The sequence below is a fragment of the Schistocerca cancellata genome, chromosome 3, assembly GCF_023864275.1.
Source record: "Schistocerca cancellata isolate TAMUIC-IGC-003103 chromosome 3, iqSchCanc2.1, whole genome shotgun sequence".
In the NCBI taxonomy this organism is placed as follows: domain Eukaryota; kingdom Metazoa; phylum Arthropoda; class Insecta; order Orthoptera; family Acrididae; genus Schistocerca; species Schistocerca cancellata.
Genome location: NC_064628.1, coordinates 216,634,260 through 216,661,403, shown reverse-complemented (window position 1 = coordinate 216,661,403; position 27,144 = coordinate 216,634,260). Strand labels below are relative to the sequence as shown.

At 42.8% G+C, this 27,144-nt stretch overlaps 1 long non-coding RNA gene across 1 annotated transcript in view; it reads left to right on the top strand.

The window, feature by feature from the left end:
- Nucleotides 1–27,144, top strand: part of LOC126174849 (uncharacterized) — a 596,705-nt gene that overhangs the window by 90,857 nt on the left and 478,704 nt on the right. The window contains exon 2 of the long non-coding RNA XR_007535493.1: nt 21,115–21,299. This is a non-coding gene — a long non-coding RNA (uncharacterized LOC126174849). The remainder of the gene's footprint in view (nt 1–21,114; nt 21,300–27,144) is intronic.

Here is a 27,144-nt window from a genome sequence, read left to right as displayed (position 1 = left end):
TGTCAAATTGGATGGAATATCCAGCTCCGTATCGGTAAAAATGTAATGAGATAAGAAGCATTGTTGTTGTTGTGGTCTTCAGTCCTGAGACTGGTTTGATGCAGCTCTCCATGCTACTCTATCCTGTGCAAGCTTCTTCATCTCCCAGTATCTACTGCAACCTACATCCTTCTGAATCTGCTTAGTGTATTCATCTCTTGGTCTCCCTCTACGATTTTTACCCTCCACACTGCCCTCCAATGCTAAATTTGTGATCCCTTGATGCCTCAAAACATGTCCTACCAACCGATCCCTTCTCCTAGTCAAGTTGTGCCACAAACTTCTCTTCTCCCCAATCCTATTCAATACCTCCTCATTAGTTACGTGATCTACCCACCTTATCTTCAGCATTCTTCTGTAGCACCACATTTCGAAAGCTTCTATTCTCTTCTTGTCCAAACTAGTTATCGTCCATGTTTCACTTCCATACATGGCTACACTCCATACAAATACTTTCAGAAACGACTTTCTGACACTTAAATCTATACTCGATGTTAACAAATTCCTCTTCTTGAGAAACGCTTTCCTTGCCACTGCCAGTCTACATTTTATATCCTCTCTACTTCGACCATCATCGGTTATTTTACTCCCTAAATAGCAAAACTCCTTTACTACTTTAAGTGTCTCATTTCCTAATCTAATTCCCTCAGCATCACCCGACTTAATTTGACTACATTCCATTATCCTCGTTTTGCTTTTGTTGATGTTCATCGTATATCCTCCTTTCAAGACACTATCCATTCCGTTCAACTGCTCTTCCAAGTCCTTTGCTGTCTCTGACAGAATTACAATGTCATCGGCGAACCTCAAAGTTTTTACTTCTTCTCCATGAATTTTAATACCTACTCCGAATTTTTCTTTTGTTTCCTTTACTGCTTGCTCAATATACAGATTGAATAACATCGGGGAGAGGCTACAACCCTGTCTTACTCCTTTCCCAACCACTGCTTCCCTTTCATGCCCCTCGACTCTTATAACTGCCATCTGGTTTCTGTACAAACTGTAAATAGCCTTTCGCTCCCTGTATTTTACCCCTGCCACCTTCAGAATTTGAAAGAGAGTATTCCAGTTAACATTGTCAAAAGCTTTCTCTAAGTCTACAAATGCTAGAAACGTAGGTTTGCCTTTTCTTAATCTTTCTTCTAAGATAAGTCGTAAGGTCAGTATAGCCTCACGTGTTCCAACATTTCTACGGAATCCAAACTGATCTTCCCCGAGGTCGGCTTCTACCAGTTTTTCCATTCGTCTGTAAAGAATTCGCGTTAGTATTTTGCAGCTGTGACTTATTAAACTGATAGTTCGGTAATTTTCGCATCTGTCAACACCTGCTTTCTTTGGGATTGGAATTATTATATTCTTCTTGAAGTCTGAGGGTATTTCGCCTGTCTCATACATCGTGCTCACCAGATGGTAGAGTTTTTTCATGACTGGCTCTCCCGAGGCCATCAGTAGTTCAAATGGAATGTTGTCTACTCCCGGGGCCTTGTTTCGACTCAGGTCTTTCAGTGCTCTATCAAACTCTTCACGCAGTATCTTATCTCCAATTTCGTCTTCATCTACATCCTCTTCCATTTCCATAATATTGTCCTCAAGTACATCGCCCTTGTATAAACCCTCAATATACTCCTTCCACCTTTCTGCCTTCCCTTCTTTGCTTAGAACTGGGTTGCCATCTGAGCTCTTGATATTCATACAAGTGGTTCTCTTCTCTCCAAAGGTCTCTTTAATTTTCCTGTAGGCAGTATCTATCTTACCCCTAGTGAGACAAGCCTCTACATCCTTACATTTGTCCTCTAGCCATCCCTGCTTAGCCATTTTGCACTTCCTGTCGATCTCATTTTTGAGACGTTTGTATTCCTTTTTGCCTGCTTCATTTACTGCATTTTTATATTTTCTCCTTTCATCAATTAAATTCAATATTTCTTCTGTTACCCAAGGATTTCTATTAGCCCTCGTCTTTTTACCTACTTGATCCTCTGCTGCCTTCACTACTTCATCCCTCAGAGCTACCCATTCTTCTTCTACTGTATTTCTTTCCCCCATTCCTGTCAATTGTTCCCTTATGCTCTTCCTGAAACTCTCTACAACCTCTGGTTCTTTCAGTTTATCCAGGTCCCATCTCCTTAAATTCCCACCTTTTTGCAGTTTCTTCAGTTTCAATCTGCAGTTCATAACCAAGAGATTGTGGTCAGAATCCACATCTGCCCCAGGAAATGTCTTACAATTTAAAACCTGGTTCCTAAATCTCTGTCTTACCATTATATAATCTATCTGATACCGTCTAGTATCTCCAGGATTCTTCCAGGTATACAACCTTCTTTTATGATTCTTGAACCAAGTGTTGGCTATGATTAAGTTATGCTCTGTGCAAAATTCTACAAGGCGGCTTCCTCTTTCATTCCTTCCCCCCAATCCATATTCACCTACTATGTTTTCTTCTCTCCCTTTTCCTACTGACGAATTCCAGTCACCCATGACTATTAAATTTTCGTCTCTCTTCACTACCTGAATAATTTCTTTTAACTCGTCATACATTTCATCTATTTCTTCATCATCTGCAGAGGTAGTTGGCATATAAACTTGTACTACTGTAGTAGGCATGGGCTTTGTGTCTATCTTGGCCACAATAATGCGTTCACTATGCTGTTTGTAGTAGCTAACCCGCACTCCAATTTTTTTATTCATTATTAAACCTACTCCTGCATTACCCCTATTTGATTTTGTATTTATAACCCTGTAATCACCTGACCAAAAGTCTTGTTCCTCCTGCCACCGAACTTCACTAATTCCCACTATATCTAACTTTAACCTATCCATTTCCCTTTTTAAATTTTCTAACCTACCTGCCCGATTAAGGGATCTGACATTCCACGCTCCGATCCGTAGAACACCAGTTTTCTTTCTCCTGATAACGACGCCCTCCTGAGTAGTCCCCGCCCGGAGATCCGAATGGGGGACTATTTTACCTCCGGAATATTTTACCCAAGAGGACGCCATCATCATTTAATCATACAGTAGAGCTGCATGTCCTCGGGAAAAAATTACGGCCGTAGTTTCCCCTTGCTTTCAGCCGTTCGCAGTACCAGCACAGCTAGGCCGTTTTGGTTAATGTTACAAGGCCAGATCAGTCAATCATCCAGACTGTTGCCCCTGCAACTACTGAAAAGGCTGCTGCCCCTCTTCAGGAACCACATGTTTGTCTGGCCTCTCAACAGATACCCCTCCGTTGTGGTTGAACCTACGGTACGGCCATCTGTATCGCTGAGGCACGCAAGCCTCCCCACCAACGGCAAGGTCCATGGTTCATGGGGGGATAAGAAGCATAAGAAGTGGAAATGCATGTACTTAAATTATAGTGCAGCTGCAGCTGCTGCAAGATGTTGACCGATTTTCGTACCTCTGCAGCATCTTCTGTAATAACGAGGACGTAGATGAAGACGTCAGTAGCATAATGGGGAAAGCTTCTGCAGTCTTCCAACGAATGCAATCCACATGGCAGTTAGATTCTGACTATTATGTCCACAAACTGTCAGCTGTACTCCTCTGTGAACATACCGATGACATTGTACGCAAATGATGCCTGAAAAAGTCAGTAAAATGAGCACAGAAGCTCATTATCTTTCACCATCGAAGCCAGAGGCGAATTTTAAAGCTCAGCTATCACAACCAATTTTTAAATATTGACATACTGAGATGAAGTGATCCAGGCAGCCTGCAAAAGATTGTTGCTGAAAGAAGACAAGCTTGTAAGGCATGTTCTAGGCACGAAACAGAGAAGGATCGCCAAATTTGCACTGTTGTGGAGACCAACGGATGGATACGGAAGTAGAGGGAGACCTTTTAACATCGGGAAACGAACGTTCGCAAAAAATCTTCAACGCATGCACATAAACTGGGAGGAAGCTGAAAACCTGGCAAGTGCTCGATATGGTACTTACGTTGTAGTAACGAAGGCTAAGTAAGTTCAAAATGGTTCAAATGGCTCTGAGTACTATTGGACTTAACATCTGTGGTCATCAGTCCCCTAGAACTTAGAACTACTTAAACCTAACTAACCTAAGGACAGCACACAACACCCAGCCATCATGAGGCAGAGAAAATCCCTGACCCCGCCGGGAATCGAACCCGGGAACCCGGGCGTGGGAAGCGAGAACGCTACCGCACGACCACGAGATGCGGGCGCTAAGTAAGTAACTCAAAAGAAAAGGACTGTACAATAAATCGGTCTTCGGACAGTGTGCTGTATCTTTCGGGTTAGAGAATGATTTTTTATGTACATGAAATCCGGCTGCTTGGTGCAAAGTCTTTCTATCTGACTTGGGCGTCGATGGAGATGAGATGAACTGATTATACCAACACAAACACCAGCACTCTGTCGGGAATCGAATCCGGGGCTCCGCGATCTAGAGTCAGCGTCGCCAACCACCAGAACACGAGTCGCGAACACTGTGCTTGCGTGTGTGTGTGTGTGTGTGTGTGTGTGTGTGTGTGTGTGTGTGTGTGTGTGCGTGCTTGCAGACGAAAGAATTGGAGGGCTGCTGCGATACCTTTAGTAGGTGATGATAACGAAGATTACGGATTAAGCGGTGATGCGTTACTCCTGAAATGTATGGCAGTCATGCATGACGTAACCGGGTGACCCACAAACAGAGGTCGGAGCGTGTGAGCGGCGCGTGGCTGTCGGCCGAGACGCGCGACAGGTGGTGTGTACTGCGGCAGGGTGAGTGGCACACATGTTTGTTGTGCGCCGGCGGGTAGCCGCCGCTATAATTAAGGCACCGGCGCTAAATCTGGACACAGCAGTGCCGCCGCCTCTGCCGCCGCCCACCGCCGCCCGCACAAGCGCCGGCCAGTGTCTTTTCTGATCCCTGGCCGACTGCACTGGCCACCGCGACCACGCGTAGTTCATTACTCTGCTTTGTACCTGCTGCAGTGGCGGTATACTTAGCGTACGACGCCGTATGTTCTAGAAGCTCTCATGCAGACATTCAGCTCACATTACTGTCATCATATTTGACGGGCTCTGACTTCACGTGAAGTGATAGCTGTGACCACTACCGACTAACATTCTCATAATCCCCTGCTCGTATCTCAGGTCGGACAGAAAAACGTAGGTACAAAGAACGTAACCGCGAAGAAACCATGGGTAACAGAAGTACTTCATTTGATCGATGAAAGAAGGAGGTACAAAAATGTTCAGGGAATTCAGGAATACAGAAATACAAGTCACTGAGGATTGAAATAAACAAGAAGTGGAGGGAAGCTAAGACGAAATGGCTACATGCAAAATATGAAGAAATCGGTAAAGATATGGTATTCAGAGGGACTTAACTCAACATATAGAAAGTCAAATCAACTTTAGGTGACGTTAAAAATAAGGTGGTAACATTAAGAGTGCAACGGGAATTGCACTGTTAAATGCAGAGGAGAGAGCGGATAGGTGGAAAGAGTACATTGAAGGCCTCTGTGAGGGGGAAGATTTGTCTGATGTGCTAAAAGAAGAAACAGGAATCGATTTAGAAGAGTCAGGGGATCCGGTATTAGAAAGAATTTAAGAGAGCTTTGGAGGACGTCGGATCAAATAAAGCAGATGAGATAGATAACATTTCATCAGCATTTCTAAAATCATTGGGAGAGGTGGCAACAAAACGACTGTTCACGTCTGTGTGTAGAATGTATGACTGGTGACATACCGTCTGACTTTCGAGAAAATATCATCCACACTGTTCCGAAGACTGCAAGAGCTGACAGGTGCGAAAATTATCGCACAGTCAGCTTAACAGCTCATGCATCCATGTTGCATACAAAGAATATAATACAGAAGAATAGAAAAGAAAATTGAGGATGTGTTAAATAACGATCAGTTCGGCTTTAAGAAAGGTAAAGGCGCCAGAGAGGCAATTCTGACGTTGTGGTTGATAATGGAAGCAAGACTAAAGAAAAATCAAGAGACGTTCATAGGATTTGTCGAGCTGGAAAAAAGCGTTCGATAGTGTCAAACAGTACAATATGTTCGAAATTCTGAGAAAAATATGATTAAATTATAGGGAGACACGGGTAATATACAATATGTACAAGAGCCAAGAGAGAATAATAAGAGTGGACGACCAAGAACGAATTGCTCGGATTAAAAAAGGGTGTAAAACAGGGATGTAGTCTTTCGCCCCTACTGTTCATTCTGTACATCGAAGAAGCAATGATGGAAATAAAAGGAAGGTTCAGGAGTGGAATTAGAATTCAGGTTGAAAGGATATCAATGATACGATTTTCTGATGACAGTGCTATCCTGAGTCAAAATGAAGAAGAATTACAGGATCTGCTGAATGGAATGAACAATCTAATGACTACAGAATATGGATTGAGAGTAAATCGAAGAAATACTAAAGTAATAAGAAGTAGCATAAACGAGAACAGCGAGAAAGATCAGGGTTGATGGTCACGAAGTAGATGAAGTTAAGGCTTTCTGCTACCTAGGCAACCCATGACGGACGGAACAAGGAGGACATCAAAAGCAAACTAACACTGGCAACAAGGGCATTCCTGGCCAAGAGAAGTCTACTAGTATCAGACATACGCATTAATCTGAGGAAGAAATTTCTGAGAATGTACGTTTGAAGCACAACGTCGTATGGTAGTGAAACATGGATTGTGGGAAATCCGGAACAGAAGAGAACCGAAGCATTATAGATGTGGTGCTACAGGCGAATGTTGAAAATTAGGCGGACTGGAATGAAAAGGTTCTGCGCAGAATCTGAGTGAAAAGGAATATGTGGAAAACACTGACAAGGAGAAAGGCAAAGATGATAGAATATCTGTTAAGACATCAGGGAATGACTTTCAAGGTACTAGAGGGAACTATAGAGGGCAAAGACTGCAGAGGAAGATAGAGAATGGAATACATCCAGCAGATAATTGAGGACTTAGTGGTTGGCACTGGAGAGGAATTCGTGGCGGGCCCCATCAAACCAGTAAGAATACTGATGAGTCAAAAATATCCCAAGCAAACCTCGTATCCAGTAGACTGAACATTTGACGCTGCACCAGAGTAATGGTTGTTAGCAAAAGCTCGTCCATGTGGGAGGTCAAACGAGATGTGGGATATTAAACGAGATTCCTAATTTGGTTGGGGATTTATTGACAGGGATGACGCAGCATAGGAGTATTTGTCTCTGATGTAAAGTCATCAACAAATGTAGATGTACCTTGAGGCGTCTCCCAAGGAAGTGTTGCGAGTTAATGACCTGGTAGATAATACTAATCGTTTTTGAAAGTTGTCGTGTTGCCACACTGAAGTATGTGACCTTTTAAGCTGTTAGAAAATAGGTTATTACATCCAAGCTCACTTAAAAATTACCTCACGAGTTTGAGCGCGTGACTGATTAATTCGCTAAACACTTTTTTCAGGATAAATAACAATTCCAGTTCAGCATTCTGAACGTCATGATACCTTATTAAATATGTCAATGAGTCATCATTGTTGTTGTTGTTGTTGTTGTTGTCTTCAGTCCTGAGACTGGTTTGATGCAGCTCTCCATGCTACTCTATCCTGTGCACGCTTCTCCATCTCCCAGTACCTACTGCAGCCTACATCCTTCTGAATCTGCTTAGTGTATTCATCTCTTGGTCTCCCTCTACGATTTTTACCCTCAACGCTGCCCTCCAATACTAAATTGGTGATCCCTCGATGTCGCAGAACATATCCTACCAACCGATCCCTTCTTCTAGTCAAGTTGTGCCACAAGCTCCTCTTCTCCCCAATTCTGTTCAATACCTCCTCATTAGTTATGTGATCAACCCATCTAATCTTCAGCATTTTTCAGTAGCACCACATTTCAAAAGCTTCTATTCTCTTCTTGTCTAAGCTATTTATCGTCCACGTTTCACTTCCATACATGGCTACACTCCATACAAATACTTTCAGGAACGACTTCCTGACATTTGAATCTATACTCGATGTTAACAAATTTTTCTTCTTCAGGAACCCTTTCCTTGCCATTGCCAGTCTACATTTTATATCCTCTCTAGTTCGACCATCATCAGTTATTTTGCTCCCCAGATAGCAAAACTCCTTTACTACTTTAAGTGTCTCATTTCCTATTCTAATTCCCTCAGCATCACCCGACCTAATTCGACTACATTCCATTATCCTCGTTTTGCTTTTGTTGATGTTCATCTTATACCCTCCTTTCAAGACACTGTCCATTCCGTTCAACTGCTCTTCCAAGTCCTTTGCTGTCTCTGACAGAATTACAATGTCATCGGCGAACCTCAAAGTTTTTATTTCTTCTCCGTGGATTTTAATACCTACTCCGAACTTTTCTTTTGTTTCCTTTACTGCTTGCTCAATATACAGATTGAATAATACCGGGGAGAGGCTACAACCCTGTCTCACTCCCTTCCCAACCACTGCTTCCGTTTCATACCCCTCGACTCTTATAACTGCCATCTGCTTTCTGTACAAATTGTAAGTAGCCTTTCGCTCTCTGTATTTTACCCCTGCCACCTTCAGAATTTGAAAGAGAGTATTCCAATCAACATTGTCAAAAGCTTTCTCTATGTCTACAAATGCTAGAAACGTAGGTTTGACTTTCCTTAATCTTTCTTCTAAGATAAGTCGTAAGGTCAGTATTGCCTCACGTGTACCAACATTTCTACGGAATCCAAACTGATCTTCCCCAAGGTCGGCTTCTACCAGTTTTTCCATTCGTCTGTAAAGAATTCGCGTTAGTACTTTGCAGCTGTGACTTATTAAACTGGTAGTTCGGTAATTTTCACATCTATCAACACCTGCTTTCTTTGTGATTGGGATTATTATATTCTTCTTGATGTCTGAGGGTATTTCGCCTGTCTCATACATGTTGCTCACCAGATGGTAGAGTTTTGTCAGGACTGGCTCTCCCAAGGCAGTCAGTAGTTCTAATGGAATGTTGTCTACTCCGGGGGCCTTGTTTCGACTCAGGTCTTTCAGTGCTCTGTCAAACTCTTCACGCAGTATAATATCTCCCATTTCATCTTCATCTACATCCTCTTCCATTTCCATAATATTGTCCTCAAGTACATCGCCCTTGTATAGGCCCTCTACATACTCCGTCCACCTTTCTGCTTTCCCTTCTTTGCTTAGAACTGGGTTTCCATCAAAGCTCTTGATATTCGTGCAAGTGGTTCTCCTTTCTCCAAAGGTCTCTTTAATTTTCCTGTAGGCAGTATCTATCTTACCCCTAGTGAGAGAAGCCTCTACATCCTTACATTTGTCCTCTAGCCATACCTGCTTAGCCATTTTGCACTTCCTGTCGATATCATTTTTGAGACGTTTGTATTCCTTTTTGCCTGCTTCATTTACTGCATTTTTATATTTTCTCCTTTCATCAATTAAATTCAATATTTCTTCTGTTACCCAAGGGTTTCCACTAGCCCTCGTCTTTTTACCTATTTGATCCTCTTCTGCCTTCACTATTTCATCCCTCAAAGCTACCCATTCTTCTTCTACCGTATTGCTTTCTCCCATTCCTGTCAATTGTTCCCTTATGCTCTCCCTGAAAATCTGTACAATCTCTGGTTCTTTCAGTTTATCCAGGTCCCATCTCCTTAAATTCCCACCTTTTTGCAGTTTCTTCAGTTTTAATCTACAGTTCATAACCAATAGATTGTGGTCAGAGTCCACATCTGCCCCTGGAAATGTCTTACAATTTAAAACCTGGTTCCTAAATCTCTGTCTTACTATTATATAATCTATCTGATACCTTTTAGTATCTCCAGGGTTCTTCCATCTATACAACCTTCTTTCATGATTCTTAAACCAAGTATTAACTATGATTAAGTTATGCTCTGCTTAAAATTCTACCAGACGGCTTCCTCTTTGATTTCTTAGCCCCAATCCATATTCACCTAATATGTTTCCTTTTCTCCCTTTTCCTACTGACGAATTCCAGTCACCCATGACTATTAAATTTTCGTGTCCCTTCACTACCTGAATAATTTCTTTTATCTCGTCATACATTTCATCAATTTCTTCGTCATCTGCAGAGCTAGTTGGCATATAAAATTGTACTAGGCGTGGGATTCATGTTTATCTTGGCCACTATAATGCGTTCACTATGCTGTTTGTAGTAGCTTACCCGTACATCTATTTTTTATTCATTATTAAACCTACTCCGGCATTACCCCTATTTGATTTTGCATTTATAACCCTGTATCCACCTGACCAGAAGTCTTGTTCCTCCTGCCACCGAACTTCACTAATTCCCACTATATCTAACTTTAACCTATCCATTTCCCTTTTTAAATTTTCTAACCTACCTGCCCGATTAAGGGATCTGACATTCCACGCTCCGATCCGTAGAACGCCAGTCTTCTTTCTCCTGATAACGACGTGCTCTTGAGTAGTCCCCGCCCGGAGATCCGAATGGGGGACCATTTTACCTCCGGAATATTTTACCCAAGAGGACGCCATCATCATTTAACCATACAGTAAAGCTGCATGCCCTCGGGAAAAATTACGGCTGTAGTTTCCCCTTGCTTTCAGCCGTTCGCAGTACCAGCACAGCAAGGCCGTTTTGGTTAGTGTTGCAAGGCCAGATCAGTCAATCATCCAGACTGTTGCGCCTGCAACTACTGAAAAGGCTGCTGCCCCTCTTCAGGAACCACACGTTTGTCTGGCCTCTCAACAGATACCCCTCCGTTGTGGTTGCACATACGGTACGGCTATCTGTATCGTTGAGGCACGCAAGCCTCCCCACCAACGGCAAGGTCCATGGGTCATGGGGGTTCATGAGTCATCATATCGTCACATAATAAAAAAGGCTCGAAAAGACTTAATACATTGTTATATAAACTGACTGTTACTCGCGGCTGCGCTCGTGTGGCAGTAGTTTTGTTACGATGAATGATGGTGAGCAAGCTGTTGTACTTGCAATAACGTCAGCTGCACTCAGGTATCTGCCTGATCGGGTAAGCCTAGTTCCAGATGTGCGCCAGAGCGGTGCGTAAATAGGTGCGTGGACAGGAGCACGCATCTGAAGTAGCTATCCATTATACAACTTCTGTATTACGCAAAAAATTCAATAATTTTTTAGCGTATGTTATGTACAAAGGCATAAAAAAGATGTTCATGTCCATAGTTCACCTTCTTAAGGATCCTTTATTCGCCTGTGTTCTTCTTTAGGGTTTAGTCTCCATACCAGCCTGGTGATGACAGAAGTAATGCCTCCGCATTTTTTATTTGATACTTCTTAAAGGTTTTTAAACAAAACAAACGTCATTAACATTCTCCATCTTTAATGTATGTGTATGTCTCAACAGAGTCACCCTGGCGACGAACACATTTCTCTCAACGAGAGACCAGTTTGTTGATACCGTCATCGTAGATTGTCAGACTTTGTTGACGGAGCCACAACCTCACACCTGCTCGCACTGCTTCATAGCTTTCAAAGTGAAGTCCTCGAAGGTGTTCTTTAAGTTTTTGGGAACAGATGAAAATGGGTGACGGTGAACCCAAGGCGTCGGATTATTACAGATGTCGCAGCACTCATGTGTGGTTTGACATTTTCACGTGAAGGAAAGGGTATTCCGAAACTCGATTACAGCGCGCTTTTTTCTCAGGCACCGACGTAATTACTTTGCACACCGCCGTGTTACACGCTTCAGTTCGAAGCCCTCTAGCGGCAGAGGCTGTAAATATTTGCACATGGAAAAATAAAGGTGTAGAATGTTAATAACGTTTAATTTGGAAAGATTTAAGTGGACCTGGACGTGAAATGACTGAAATCTTCGAAAACATTTTTGTCACCTTCTGAAAGACAATATTATCATGTTTCAAAAAATGTATTTCTTATCTACTTTTCAGTTGTTATTTTGGTCTTAAACGCTCTTCGAACAAATGTTTGCAAACCAATCACGCTCATGCGACAGGCAAGGAATATCACCATAAACATTTGTTGCCTGCCACAGTCATGGAAACAATAAAGCCAATATACAAGGACCTTGCAGATCCAAAATTACTTAGCAAATTGTCTACATGGCCGTACACAAAACCCTAATGAAAGTTTCAACAGCTGCGTGTGTCAACGAGTACCAAAAACAGTGTTTGTTGGATAGACAGTACTCAAAATTGGTGTGATAGATGCTGTCATGTGTTTCAATGATGGTGTAATCAGCAGGACAAAAGTAATGGACAAATTAGGTATCCAGCCAGGAAATAATATGATAACCGCTCTGACTGCCATAGATTGTCAGCGACTAGTTGAAGCTGAAAGGGCTGTGGAAGCCACCACTAGAGAGTCCAGAGTAAGGAAAAGGCTCCTGAAGAAGTCTACAGAGAATAAAGAAGCAGCTGGCCAGCAAGATTAAGCTGCTGGAATGTTCTGAAAGGGACATACGGCGAGTCAAAAACACTGTGAACATTCTTTTCTCATTTTCTCGAAACTACATTTTCAGAACATTAGGTACATGTAACTTCACAATGGTTTTATCCATGTTCACTAAATTTCTCTCAAGTGAAGAATGGGATAGTATCTTTGTATTATGCCTAATACATCGCAGAAATGATCTATGTTTGTCATTCTGTATATAATTTTAGCGGTATTTTCAGACAGATTATTAGTGTGGTATAATAAGGATTTTTCTGTTTCTTCACATATACTCCAAACTACAAAACGAGAGGCATAATGTGTTGGACCAGAAAATGGCACCAGACTGGAAACGTGTTATAAAAACATCTATTAGGGAAGATACTGTAATTCTTAAAGTATAACAGATATTTCAATAAATTTCCTTTTACAGCTTGAGTTTATGTCATTCATTGTTGGTAAAAAACCACAACTTCCTCCGCATTGTAGATCAAGAGTAATCTGCACTGAGAGCGCGATGTAAATATGCCGCCCTTTCTCGTCCAAATCCCCTTAAGAGTTTTCACATAAAGTATTCGGAGGCATTACTTTTGAGCACACTCTTATAGTAAGTGTAGAGCTTTAAATTACGTCTTTTTTCCGTGATCCGATTTTGATGAAATGTAGGGTTTCTGTATTTATTCAGTTGCACATGTGATGCTAGGCGTAATAGTAGTGCATGCAGAAAAAAAACAGCTCTCTTTTAACCTGTATGACGGAACGCCAATATGAACTCTTCGACAGAAACATTTAAGTGATTGTGTGCTGCGACACCTCCTCACTAGACAGCCACTGCACTGCATTAGAAATGTAGCACATTGAGACATCATTTATAGCTGCTTGTCAGTAACCTTTCCCCGCCAAAACATTTCCAGAATTGTTTTTTCCTGGAAATAACTCGGAATACTTTTAATAACAGCGATATCAAGACGACGCTTCCACAGTCGCTTGGTCGTTAAACATCCTTCTCTAATGTCTTGTCCTTCGGCACAGAAGTTGCCTGGTGATTTTTGTGGGTTTTATTTGCTACATTGTGCTTGGTACCTCGTCACAGAAGCAAGTAGTTTCTATGCCCACGTGTGTTTGACAGAAACCGTTCATAAAGACATGGTATAGTCAATGTAAAATAAACTCTGTAAAGACGTCATAAAGCCAAATATTGGATCGGTGAACTGGCGATAACATTAGAAAATGTATGTGTAGGACAACATGAAACATGCAGATGATGTTCTGCAAGTGGTGATGATAACTGATAAGAATCCCGATGTAAATCGTGCTTTACAATTATTGAAGATACGTGTGAAGATCAAGAATAAGGTGTTGAAACTGTAACAGTCGACAGCAATCTGAGCCTGACACGTGAAGAGAAACAGAAGATCATTCGCTCATGTTATGAAACTTCCTGCCCGATTGAAAGTGTTTTCCGAAAACCTGAATCTTGCTTATCTGGGGCTATGCTCTTACCGAATCCGCTGTTCGCATTCATATCCTTATTTGGCATTCAATTTCAACCTTCCGTGAAGTTTCAAGGCAGCATACACTCCGGTGAAAGATTCTTTTTACATTCGCTCGTGGTGTGTCTTAGGGTGGTAGTCATTGACCGTGGAGCCAAAAACCATATGCCTGTCACTTATTTTCGAACTCACTAATTCCTCTGTAAGAGAATGGCGTGTTAACAACTGCTCGTTGACTTCCAATTAACTGCATTTCTCTCAGAAGTTTCCTGGCAGTCAGTCACTCTCTTTCTCAGCGGGATGTCGCCTGACAAGTCCCAGCTGCCGCCCGCTCCTGTCTTGTGGGACACAGTGTGAGTCACGGCCGAGACAGAAGACTTTTACGTCGGACGGCGGCAGCCGCAGCAGCCTCTGTGAGCCGAGTTCTGCTCGGACGGCTTTTGTCTTCCGCACGCCGCGCCGCCTGCTGCGTTCTCGCATGTAATTTGCATGCTGGGCAATGAGATTATACTCGTCCCTCTTCCTGCACCGCGCTTTTTCTTTTCGTCTGCCGCTGGAACTCCTAGCTGGCATCGTCTTGGGCAGAGACGCCGCAGCGTCAGCAGGCTAAATCTGTCCCGCTACGCTGCGCTACTGTCTCCACAAGGAACCATTTCTACACTGCCGTTCTAGGTATTACGTATATTCAGAGAAGATGGTCACCGGTTAAATATGTACAAAGCAGGTTCTGGAAAGAAAAAACCTTAATGAAAACAACTTCCATTGCCAGCGACCAAATGGACCTAGTCTGCCGCGGAAATCGAGGAAAAATTGCTGTGGGTCGACGAATCATACAGAAGAAACTTTTTGTTCCTGTATGACACACACACTCCAAAGAAGAACCATCCACATCAGATATGCACAGACTGTGGGCCGCATGCGACCAGCCCTTCTCCGTTCCTTCTTGTGATTTTTTTCTCCTCCCGGAAAGGAGAGAGCGTACCCTTATAAAGCTTAGTTCTTTTGAGTCCTGTCGATCTGGCATTGGAGAAGGGGATTCCAAATGGAAATAATAATTTGGTCTCATGGCACTTTTTTTTTTACGTCGTCACGGGTACGGGGTACTAGCAATTCTGTACGCCCCTGAACTACATGATTACTTCGACTGGTTAGAAATCCCATTGTATACCCAAACGAAGTCTATCATTTTATGTTTATGTAATGATTACTAGTGAGGAATAATGAATATTTAGTTACATGTGCATTGGTGGAAACTGCATGATTACACTTACGTCTGCGGCCGTGGTGGTCCGAAACTACTCACAGCAAAGAAATGACGGCGGATATTGGAAGAAAATAAAAGTTTAAAACCCAAGTTGCTGGTCCTCTCCTCCATCAGTAGGTTGGAGCTTCACATATTTCCTTAGTGTTTTGCACTCTCGAATATCATTTGGAAAAAATAAACTCCTAAATCTTTCTGTGAAAGCTCTGATTTCTCTTAGGCTGTCATGGTGATCATTTCGCCCTATGTAGGTGTGAGTCCACAAAATATTTTGGTATACAGAGCAGAAAGTTAGCAAATGTAATTTAGCAAAAAGATCTCACTGCAACGAAAAATGCCTTTATTTTAATGACTGGCAAGCCAACACGATAACCATATCCTTGAAACTCTCTCACCTGTTTCGTGATAGTAAAAACAAGCTGAGTGTAGGCAACCTCTTCCATGTATTTGTTGCACCTTTTCGTGGTATTCACCTGTTTGTGGAGTTTCTAATATCGAAAGCTGTTGTGCTTGTTCCAATAGCCGACACCCAAATAGCAGTAGGTCTTTAGAACCAGCATGCCAAACTCATTACGGATTAAAAATTTGGCAGCAAAGACAAAGATGATTACATATCGCGATATTTGTACTGGAGGCAATACTTCAAAAATTTCTTATCAGTAGAAATCTTTCAATGAAAACGCTTTATTATAAAAATAGGAGCGAAGTTAATTTTTCTGAACTGTTTTTGAACTCAATAATTCCATGTTACATAACTGTATGCTGGCAAAGAGCATCAGCAGTCCTGCTATGTGACAGCAAACAAATACACCCTTATGGACAGTCATACCGTCTTCATAAATATCGACTGACTTTACGTGTTCTAATAAAATTGAAATTCTGCAGAAATTATTCTTTTAGTCACTTAGAGCTTGCCAGTGTGTAACGTAACACTTCTGAATCTCAGTTCTAATCTTGCTTATGTGAAATAAATGATGACTTGGATAGTAAAAGAAAATCTTAAAATAATAAGTCAAGACCGCAGTTAAACTCAAAAAGACAACATCAGCAAAAGAACCGGGCTCGACTTTAACAGTAAGATAATTAATGATAAAGCGACAAGATCGTTCGGTCATCAGATAAAGCTCGAAACAATTCGGAAAGAAACTCCGTAATAGCTGCTTAGAAGAAGAGAAAAATTCTAAAGATTAGGATATCCAGAAATGTTGATTGTAAATAAGAAATGCCGTAATATTTAAATATTTCTCTCGCTTCCCACGCCCGGGTTCCCGGGTTCCCGGGTTCGATTCCCGGCGGGGTCAGGGATTTTCTCTGGCTCGTGATGGCTGGGTGTTGTGTGCTGTCCTTAGGTTAGTTAGGTTTAAGTAGTTCTAAGTTCTAGGGGACTGATGACCATAGATGTTAAGTCCCATAGTGCTCAGAGCCATTTGAACCATTTAAATATTTCTGCTATCGTCGTAGCGTATTTATTACTTAAAACAATAAATTACTAGAATGGCGCGAGTGTGCGCTTGTGTATGTATATATTAGGCTCAAGACAACGGAACAAGATTAGTGTGCTAATGAACATTCGATAATTTTAGTTGATCGCATAAAAAATTGAGAAGTACGTAGATATAAATGTGACACGAAGAGCGTCGCAGGAATAAATCAATTATTTGGGAGATAAAACGAAGCGGATGAGCGCTTATTTAATTAGTGTTCTGTATCTCAGTCAGTAGAAACGGAACCCTTATAGGATCATTTTGCTATCCATCTGTCTGTTTGTCTGTCCGACTGTTAAAGACCTTTTCTCTCAGGAATTAGTAGACGTATCAAGTTGAAATTTTTCCCGTACTAATGTCTACAATCCTTTGGCGGTGTAAAAAAGTTAAGCTGCTAAGTGAATGCAATCAGAGGACATGTAGAACCATGGAATTTGGCAGTATGGTATGGTTCTGAGCACTATGGGACTTAACTGCTACGGTCATCAGTCCCCTAGAACTTAGAACTACTTAAATCTAACTAACCTAAGGACAGCACACAACACCCAGCCATCACGAGGCAGAGAAAATCCCTGACCCCGCCGGGAATCGAACCCGGGAACCCTGGCGTGGGAAGCGAGAACGCTACCGCACGACCATTTGGCAGTAAGAATGGTTTTATAGTACAAGTAAAGGAAAAAAATGAGACAATTGTTAATTTGTAATTCTATCACACGAAATGAATATTTATGTTGCCGTTTGTTTTCCGACTTCAAAATTGAAACTGAAAGATTCTCGAAAGTCTTGGAATCCCTGGGACCGATACCTTACCGGTATCAATGTCGACAGCAGGCAAAAATTGTCGAGATCTTCGATTCCCGGAATGGATGAACTATCTGTATGCATAACCGGGATGGGTGAACTGTCTGTATACATAATTAAGTTTGTACAGAACCTTCAGTGCACGATATCTACTCGCACCTGGCCATTGTTATAATTATATGGAAATGCAATATTGTCCACGAACATGGCCAAACAACTTAGTCTGTTTTCTGAATGGCGAGACATGTACCTTCTTGTTCTGCTAGATGTAAAGAGTTTCACAGACCTGTTGCCAACAACAGGTGTCGTCGCAGGAAGTAGTAAAGCCACTGCTGCTGGCTATTATCTCGCGACGTCGGCGTGCGGCGAAGGCCAGGGTGTGGTGAGCGAACTCCGTTCTGTAGAGAGACGAGAAATTGTCTGTGCAGCCATCGCAGACAGGGAACTTACCGCCCCCAGGGCCTACTGTTCTACGTACGATTCGTAGGTTATGCTTCATAGCAGAGCATAAAATTGAGTTGCTTTGTGTCTGCTTTATCAAAGATAAAATTCGCTCTAAACGTTGCTATCCGCCGTGAAAATGAAGAAGAATTACAGGACCTGTTGGATGGAATCAACAGTCTTACAAAATACGGATTAAGAGTAAACTGAAGAAAGACGAAAGCAGTAGGGAGTAGCAGAAATGCGATTAACAATAAACTCCAATCAAAGCTGGTGACCACAAAGCAGACGAAATTAAGGAATTCTGCTACACTGGAAGCACGTGATAGGCGAAGCAAAGTGGATACGAACACTGGATTAGTAGAGTTAAAAAAATGGCTCTGAGCACTATGGGACTTAACTTCCGAGGTCATCAGTCCCCTAGAACTTAGAACTACTTAAACCTAACTAACCTAAGGACATCACACATATCCATGCCCGAGGCAGGATTCGAACCTAACGTAGGCCCTAATCTGAGGAAGAAATTTCTGAGAATGCTCGTTTGGAGCACAGCTTGTATGGTTGTGAAACATGGACTGTGGGAAAACTGGAGCAGATGAGAAGCGAAGCGTATGAGATGCGATGTTATAGAAGAATGTTGAAAATTAGGTGGACTGATAAGGTAACAGAGTCGGCGTAGAAAGGAACAACTGAAAAACACTGACATCTGCTGGGACATCACCACTAATTTGGTGCTAGAGGGAACGTCAGAGGGTAAAAACTGTAGGGGAAGACAGAGATTGGAGTACATCCAACAAATAATTGAGGGCGTAGGTTGCTATTCTAAGACGGAGAGGACGGCTCTGAAGAGAAGTTCGTGGCGGTTCGCATCAAACTAGTTAGAAGACTGATGACTCAATAATAATAATTCGCTATTCACTTGTATGTTGATCATATTCGTTATAGCTTTGTGCCTTAGCACTCCATTGGTAACGGTGTAATTAAGATACGAGTATACTTTGTTGTAATTGGATACAAACAAGTATTGCCCAAATACCGAACGTTTCGCGGTAATCTTTTTTAGCAATGTTTGCAGTTTTACTCTGAGGATGTATTCAGAGTGTCATACTGTAAGAAGTAAAGTTTATAACGATAACTTAATAAACCTCTCACTGAGAGCGGGTAGTGCTACCGACATATAGGTATCCAAAGACACATGATTTCCATCGAAGAATTACATTCAGAGCACTTCCTCTACATTATATTTTCCTCCTCCTCTTCCTTCTACTTATTCTTCTTCTGGTACTACTACCATTACTACTAATACTACGGCCAGAGAATGTAAATCAAATTTCTGTTTCGTGCTTATGGCGCGACTTGCTATGCGTTCCTAGGAAACCATTCGCAATGGCAGCATTCCGCTGCAGCTACGAAATTTGACAGTTTGCGGGAAATGACTCTTTATTGACACTATACAGTGAAAACAATTGCTCTTTCGTTCGAATTCGTTTCACATTGCCTGTCAAAGAAAATGATAGCCCACTGATCTATTTCGCTAAAAAGCATTAATTCAGGGCTACAAATTATTAACAGAAAGCAAAAATGATACGAAATTTTAGTTTCTTTTCAAGCCTATACACACTGTTCTCCAATCTCGTAACATGAAATACTTTTTTAAAAAACTGGCCAAGTGCGACAAGGACTTACGCTCATGTGAGTGCCGTACAAACTTAATTGTGCATGCAGAGAGTTCATTCACCCTGGGAATCGAGAATCTCGATTATTTTTACCTGTTACGGATTTCGACACTGGCAAGATATTTATCCAAGGAATTTCGAGACTGTTTTAATTGTAAGTTTTAAGTTTTGATTTTTTGTGTAATTTCGTGTTTGGTTTTGTGGTTAATGATAAGAATGGGTCTGAATAGACGGACAGGCAGTCGGATAAGAAGTATAATTAGAAACTAACAATTTTCTGATTTTTTTTGTTTACTTGTACTCTGAAAGCTTACTTCCAGCCAAATATCGTTATTCTAGGTGAATAGGAAGTAACCTATAGGTTTTTATAAGAGAGTGTGCTAGTATATAAATATGTGACACAACTGACCGTATCTTTTGACTTCATTGACTTAGCTTACTTTTTGTAAATTGGCAAAGAGCTGTAGACCTTAGTACGTGACGTAAATTTCAACTCGATAAGGGTACCAGTTCCTGAGGAAAAGGGATTTTAACAGTCGGACGGACAGACAGATGGACAACAAAGTGATCCAGTACGGGTTCCTTTTTTTACCGATTGAGGTACGGAATTCTAAAAACAGTTATTTTCACCCAAAACAGCCACGAGAAACATTAAAATTGCGTGAGATCTTCCCCCTTTCGTAGCTACCCATAAACCTTTTATTACGAGTGAGAAATCAATGTTAGACGAATAGTTCAAATGGCTCTGAGCACTATGGGACTTAACATCTGAGGTCATCAGTCCCCTAGAAGTCAGAACTACTTAAACCTAACTAACCTAAGGACATCACACACATCCATTCCCCAGGTTGGATTCGAACCTGCGACCGTAGTGGTCGCGCGGTTCCGGACTGAAGTGCCTATAACCGCTCGGTCACAACGGCCGGCAGACGAATAGTGTCAATAAGCTATTATGGTTTCAGATGATATGCTGTAATCTAAAAGTTGTACACACAATACTAGATAAATATGTGGATTGGTGTACTTCGAAACGCACACAAGTCTTTGACTGAAGACTGTTGACTGAATACCGGAGCTCCTTTTCTTTGTGTTTCCATTTGCTTAATATCAACTGTAGCAAGTGGATTAGGTACGTTTTATCGGATACCTGTACTGAGTAGCGGCGCAGAAGAGTCAGTGATTCGTTTTTAATAACCTCAAGTGTACTTTAGTGGCACTCGGTGATACTTTTTTGAAGTGGTCTTTAGCAGATGAACTGCATTACCATTGCTGGATTACCAAATAAAATAAATATAGGGTGCTACGTAAAAAATGCGCTCTGTTGTTTATTAATGCGTAACGAAGAAAGTTAAGAAATAAGCAGTCTTGATGGTTAATGTCTCTTTCGTAGCTAAACAAAATTTCCTTGATAATTTTTTTTTTATTTTTATTTTGCTTCTGTACAGATAGTTAAAATGGGACACCCTGTATGATTTTGTGTGTGTGTGTGTGTGTGTGTGTGTGTGTGTGTGTGTGTGTGTGTGTGCGTGTGTTGGACGATGGTGCAACAGCATGCATTGTGGATGTTGTCGGCAGGTGGCAGACCGGCGTAGGCGTGGACGGCGCGGCAGGTTGGCAGCGCTAGTGCGCGTGCGCGCAGAGGGGGCGTGTCGCGAGTTGTGCTGTGGCGGCTCGTCTGCCCCGCGGCTTCAGCAGCGGCCGGCGGTCGCCCGCGGCGCTTCTGGACGCTCCACGGAAGGACACCCGCGCTCGCCAAAAAGGTACCGTAGCCCACAGCGCATCCAAATTGTTCACCGAGTGCTCTTCCGCAGGCGCGTGCACCGTTCCACTTGCAGTATTTCCCCGCGCCTTGTCACAGCAACAGTTCCAAACTTCGGGATTTTCCTTTTTGCCCCCACCGCAGGCGAGAGATCTGACTTTTTACGCAAGTACCTTCTGTATTACTACTGGCGTCCATTATTGTTTATCCCAAGTCTGTGCTCTCGAGAAATGATGAATTTGCCTTTAATTTCTGTGTTCCCGCTGTTTGTAATAATTATTACAATTTACTCTTATTAAAATATTCCGAGCTGTTATACCGTATTAGAATGAATTTTTTGGAGAAACCCAACGTTTCGGCCCATTCCCGGTGGGTATTATCAAGGGGGGGAGGGGGGTTGTAGCTCCTCGGAAGCTGCGCTGCACATCCTATGCTCGCTATTTGTCAGTCCGTCACTAGCAAGCCAGGGTTCGTTCGGTTTCATTGAGAGATTTATCCCATTACCGATATGTGTGGTGTTGGAGTTCATTTCGAATGTATCTGCTTGGTTTGTCCACTCATCGTTGGTACGCCTCTTGTCACAGATTATGGTAGCGTCCTGTTTATTATACTCGCACCAGAAGTCGCAGACGCTACAGTCTGAACTGTCGGCATCGCCCACTTACAGCAGTTGGACAAAAATACGGAAACACCGCTCGAAATGTACGTCTGAACATAAATGTAGATGCTAGCCAAGCCTGCACGTTTTGGTGTTGTATTTGACCACGAAAGGTACAAAAAAATAAAAAAATGTTCAAATGTGTGTGAAATCTTATGGGACTTAACTGCTAAGGTCATCAGTCCCTAAGCTTACACACTACTTAACCTAAATTATCCTAAGGACAAACACACACGCCCATGCCCGAGGGAGGACTCGAACCTCCGCCGGGACCAGCCGCACAGCCCATGACTGCAGCGCCCAAGACCGCTCGGCTAATCCCGCGCGGCCACGAAAGGTACCTGTGCGATGTCGTCTTTACGTTGCACGTGTCGCTCGGGTCAAAACAGTATACTGTGTAGTTGTGAGTGCATTATGTCATAGCGTAGTGAATTCGAATGTGGACAACGTTTTGCTGCTCGTATGGTGGGTGCTTCCGTAACCAAGGGAGGCGAAGTGTTTGGTGTTTCAAGAGGCACCAATCGAAGATTCATACCGCTTACAGGGAAAGCGGTAAACGTCATAACGATAAGTTGCAAAGCGAACAAATGTGTGTGTTGAGTGGTCGTGACGGATGGTCGTTTGAAGAGGATGGTGACGAAAAATAAGAGAATGGCACATGAAAAAGTCATCGCAGAACTGAAGTCGCACTCGCGAACCCTGTCAGCACGAAAACAACACGAAGGGTGCTTCGTAAGAGACTGTTGCAGGTGTGGCTGGAATGACAGACCACTCATCAGTGATGCCAATGATCGAAATAAGGAAACATCGTACTGAAGCCTTAAACAAGGACTGTGGAGCAATAGAGGAATGCCATTTGGTCTGATGAGTCTTGAGACTGACACCTCCGGCGGAAGACTGCGCATTTGTAGGATGGTCAACTGATGATCGAGCTTACGCCCCAAAAGTGAAAAATGGCGGGGTTTCGGTGACGATTTGGACAGCCGTATCATGGTATTCTGTAGGTCCTTGGCCAGTCTACGAGGTCGCATTACTGCCAAGGAGTGTGTGACTATTTTGGCAGATCAGATCCGTCCCGTGGTGAAATGTTTGTTCCCCAGTGGTGATACCGTGTTCGAAAGACTAACAGGGCCCCTGTTCGCGCAACTTACGTCATCCAGGACTGAATTATTGTCTCTCTCCTGCCCACCAGTCACCGGATCTCAATGTTATTGAGCCTTTGTGGTCTAACTTGGAGAGAAGGGTACGTGATCGCTATCCACCTCCGTCATCGTTAGTTGAGCTTGCCACTATTTCGCAGGAAGTTGTATGAGATTTCCTTGACTACCATATAGGATCTGTATTTATCCATTCCAAGATGGCTAGAAGCTGATTTGAATGCCAACGGTTTTCCTACACCGTATTGGAGATGGTAGTGTGTTATGTTTTTTGTTGTTTTCATTTTTTTTCCAGCCCCGGTCCTACACTACTACTAGTAACAATAATACGACCGATGTTTGCCATTAGGAATTCGATTCACGTGGAGCGCATGCGCGTAAGGAACGTTTCTCTTTCCGTACATGCTCTCTAGCAACGGACATTTCCAGCAAGACTTTAAAATTCTGGCGGAAGATTGTCGTAGGAGAGGACGATCGTTGAGATTGATATCTGTGAGGCTTTCGACAACTTGGTCGGATGTATTGGCACGTCATCTTTTGAAATAACTAAAATAGCCGACGATTTGGTCGTGTGGCAGCGGCTTTCCTCAGGGCATAGACTAATTAGACGTTGAAGTAGGCACTGCAACAGGGCCAAAACGCCCAATATTTCAGAATTTCGTCAGTTTAGTACAAGATTACGGGATAGTACACTTACAAGGATTTTGATGAGACTAACACTGGCAGCGGAAGTCAAAAAATTTAGAGGTCGGTCAATATTTGCCTTAGTTTGCTATTTCAGCGGCTGGTGCTGTCTTATTTGAAAAAGATATGTTGAATCGCTTCCATTTCGTGCGGAAGGTCTTCATTTTTGTAGCTGCTTCCAGATGAGAGGTTTTTTTCCCCCAGTGCAAAGATAACAGGATCATGGTCAGGTTCTGGATCGTCAATGACTGATCGTTCAGACTCCAAGGGAATATTTTTGAGTAAGAATACATCCTGTACTTTTACATCTACATGTGTACTCCGGAAATCAGTGTGAGTCGTACAGCAGGGAGTAAATTCCATTATTGCACGTATTAAGTCCCCCCCCCCCCTCCGCCGCCCCGCCCTATTCGCGCATGGAGCGCTGGAAGACCGGTTGCTGCGAGAGCCTGTAATTAGTCTAAGCTTGTGTTCTCGGACCCAATGGAAGTGGTGCGAAAGTAGAGGGTTCCACTTCGTAAGCAAGCTTCCACGATACAGTGTGGTAGTTAACTTCTTTCAACGTGACACTCTCCTGCGGGTCGAAAAAAACTTGTGAACATTCGTGCTACCCTTCTCTGTGTACGTCCTATTTGGTATCGATCCCACACGGTTGAGCTATTTTGGAAGATAGATCGGAGAAGAACTGTTTTGTAACCAATCTTGCCTGTAGATGTACTACATTTTCCCCTATCCTACCTAGAGGACTTGTAGTACACCACCTGCTTTACCTGCGACTAAGTCCTTGTCATTTCTTTCCATATCCCCATCATCTGTAACACGTGAGTATTTTTTCATCAGTTAACCGATTTCATTTGTGACTCATTGGTACTGTAGTCATAGGGCACTACGAGTACATTCTTACTTATTGTGAAGTGCAGAATGTTACTGTCGTATTAAATTGTTACGACGAAAATGAGTGGAGACAGTCCGTACCGAAACCATTCAACACTATTTCCTTAACTTCTACACTAAGACCGAACCTTCATCCAAACCACAGGTAACATTTCAGTCGACCCTACGTACCAGTTCTGATTCTGAATCGCCAATTCAGCATGTAAATTATTTCGTCCCTATATCCTACAAATTCACAAAGAAGTAACTAGCAGTACAGTGAAACCTTCATTACGTAGACCCCCAGCTGTGCTGGACAGACACCGAAACGTAGTGGGCCTTACACTCATTGGATGTAGATGACGTGGATATACAGGATTTAGTATAATGAACAGAGGAAACTAACATCGATGTGAAAATATACGACAGGACAAGCAAAAACTTTATGGTAAACTTGGGTCCACTAGCGAGCTGTTTGCGATTTAATTGCGGATTTGTGGTTACATAGCTATGAAACATGGTTTTTCTTAACATAAAATTATTCCCATGGAATTACATTTTCCTAGAGATATATGAGTCTCAGCTTTATCTTCGATAAGGATAGAAACCGAGGTAATGAATTAAAATTTGTGCCAAGGCCGGAACTAGGGTCTCCTGTTTACTAGGCAGATTTAGTAACCACTACACCACCGTGGCATTGTGGCTGCCAAGACTGCACAGACTACCCTAGTCCAAATATATTCTTCTCGGTTAAGTCCCCAATCAGTTGGGCTCAAATTTAGCGTACACAAACATCCACTTGATGAGTGACAATGTCAGGAAGATTTCTCATAGAATGTATGGCTAGGGATTCTAGGTGGCACCTCGCTAGACCACACATCCTTCCAAGCAAACTTGAAAAACGATGATGCTTTTGATTTCTGCAGTGGAGTCGTCCGGGAAAGCTTGAGGATATTCCCCTTGCCGGAAGTTGGGGAATATTGTACATATATGATTGGGCTCCGACACATTTTGCAAACGATGTAAGAAAACATTTAACGGTACAGTACGGCATACACTATGTGACCAAAAATATCTGGACGCCTGGCAGAAAATGACTTACAAGTTCGTGGCGCCCTCCATCGGTAATGCTGGAATTCAATATGGTGTTGCCCCACCCTTAGCCTTGATGTAGCTTCCACTCTCGCGGGCATACTTTCAATCAGGTGCTGGAAGGTTTCTTGGGGAATGGCAGTCCGTTCTTCACGAAGTGCTGCACTGAACAAAGGTATCGATGTCGTTCGGTGAGGCCTGTCACACAGTCGGCGTTCTAAATATTCCAAAGGTGTTCTATAGGATTAAGGTCAGGACTCTGTGCAGGCCAATCCATTACAGGGATGTTATTGTCGTGTAACCACTCCGCCACAGGCCATGCATTATGAACAGGTGCTCGATCGTGTTGGAAGATGCAATCGTCATCCTCAAATTTCTCTTCAGCAGTGGGAAGCAAGAAGGTGCTTTAAACATCAATATAGGACTGTGCTGGGGTAGTGCCACGCAGAATAACAAGAGGTGCAAACTCCCTCCATGAAAAACACGTCCACACCGTAACACCACCGCCTCCGAATTTTACTGTTGGCACTACACACGCTGGCAGATGACGTTCACCGGGCATTCGCCATACCCACAGCCTGCCATCGGATCGGCACATTGCGTACCGTGATTTGTCGCTCCACACAACGTTTTTTCACTGTTCAATCGTCCAATGTTTACGCTCCTTACACCAAGCGAGGTGTCGTTTTGCATTTACCGGCGTGATGTGTGGCTTATGAGCAGCCGCTCTCGACCATGAAATCCAAGTTTGCTCACCTCCCGCCTAACTGTCATAGTACTTGCAGTGGATCCTGATGCAGTTTGGAATTCCTGTGTGATGATCTGGATATATGCCTGCCTATTACACATTACGACCCTTTTCAACTGTCGGCGGCCACTGTCAGTGAACAGACGAGGTCGGTCTGTACACTTTTGTGCTGTACGTGTCCCTTCACGTTTCCACCTCACTATCACATCGGAAACAGTGGACCTAGGGATGTTTAGGAGCGTGGAAATCTCGCGTACAGACGCTTGACACATGTGACAACCAATCACCTGACGACGTTCCAAGTCCGTGAGTTCCGCGGAGCGCCCCATTCTGCTCTCTCACGATGTCTAATGACTACCGAGGGAACTGATATGGAGTACCTGGCAGTATGTGGCAGCACAATGCACCTAATATGAAAAACGTACGTTTTTGGGGGTGTCTGGATACTTTTGATCACATAGTGTAACATGGATAGATAGAGCGGGCTGCACCTTAATCTCCAGTATCCACTGACCTCACACCTTGGATTCTTCTGTCTGCGGTCACATCAAAAGTGATGTGTAAACACTCGCGTAGATAAGATGGGCGAACTGGAGCAGCAAATTGTTCCGTCTTGTCAGATTTAGGAGGATAT